Here is a 1,489-nt window from a genome sequence, read left to right on the forward strand (position 1 = left end):
AGGAATTTCGTTGGTGGCAGGTATGGGTTAGTTTTATGCTTCAATCATGTTATCAAAAATATAGCTTCATCGCTCAAATGGATTACGTAGTATTATAGAGTGAGTATGATATCCAGAACTGGATTACACAGTATATTAGAGTGAGTATTCTTTAGCTTGAACAGTCTGTAATGGAACATTTTTATGCCCGCCCAGTTATTTTAACTTCTTTTTCAAAATATTTTTGATCATTGTTGAAAATTAATACTTTGAATAGACTCATCACAAATATTCTTTAACTGATCACTTATTAAAAGCTTGTGAGGTTTCTTATGTAGCCCATGAATTATTTTGATTTTAACCGAGGAAGACTCGCTTATTACATTTGATAACAAAGGCATTAGCAATGGGTTCTACAGCAACCCACTTCCCTTTTCTAAGTACTTGCAAACCGCTGACATCACCTTGCATTAGAACAGTGATGCCACCTGCGTCTGAATGGCTTCTTAAAGCAAGGGTAACATCTAGGTTTGGGCATGGTGGATAGTAATTTACAAGTAACAGTTGTCTGTGTTCCCCAAAAATATTATTCAAGTAATCAGAATGGAGTCCTAGAGCTTCAGAAATTGCAGCCAGCAACCTTAAACACAGTGCCCTCACCTCCACAGCGTACTTGCCTGCAATTTCCCTGTAACAAAAGCTTCAATATTATATTAAGCCAAACGAGTTATGATTGTTGCTTTAATGGTTGACATAAGGTTTAATGGCTACCTATAGGCTACAGGTTTTTTAGGCCAAGAGTCGATGACTTCGTGTAATGGAAAACAAGGGTGTCTCAGATAGTCCCTCCAGTTAAGGACTTCATCTTTGTGAATATTGAAGCTTGTAGCAAGATGAGCCAGTTGCTTTGGATCCTCTGAATAGAGGCATGCACGATATTCCATCGGCATTTCGAAGAATTCTTTGGTGATTCCCATCATGTTTTTCATCACCCTCTTTGGTACATCGTGGATCACTATCTGATCATATCATGCAGCTTCAACCATATTAATACTGAATTTGAACAGAAATTTTTTTAAGAATTAATGTTCATAATTGAGATTTTGGAAGTTTATTGGGAGATATTATGAGATTCAAAATTCAAATCTTGAAATTCAAAATTCAAATCTTCAAAACAGTTTATATCGCAATATCATGAGATTCAAAATTCAAAGCCTCATGAATCCAATCCCTTCCGCAAAAAAAATCATAACTTGGGACATTAGAGATTGAAGGTTGTACTTGGAAAAAGCCATCTTCCTGACATGCACATTGGATTTGTTGTATGATAGTGGTTCTGCTAGGGCCATCCAGGTGTTTCAGATCCACCACTAGAATGCTCTCGCAGAAAGATACCTGAGACGTGTTGGGTTGCTCCTAGGGAGGCAAAATATATTTGTTATGCACCTCAACATTGTTTATTCCATTGCACAATAGTTTCTCAACACCATTAGCATTGGTCTCAGTGTGA

The 1,489-nt window shown here is 37.0% G+C and overlaps 1 pseudogene; it reads right to left on the bottom strand.

The window, feature by feature from the left end:
* Positions 1 to 336: 336 nt before the first annotated feature.
* Positions 337 to 929, bottom strand: LOC149189298 (protein DMR6-LIKE OXYGENASE 1 pseudogene; annotated as a pseudogene).
* Positions 930 to 1,489: the final 560 nt, after the last annotated feature.

The sequence above is a fragment of the Pinus tabuliformis genome, chromosome 3_1, assembly GCF_031772625.1.
Source record: "Pinus tabuliformis cultivar Carrire ecotype Pingquan chromosome 3_1, CPIR1, whole genome shotgun sequence".
Lineage (NCBI taxonomy): Eukaryota > Viridiplantae > Streptophyta > Pinopsida > Pinales > Pinaceae > Pinus > Pinus tabuliformis.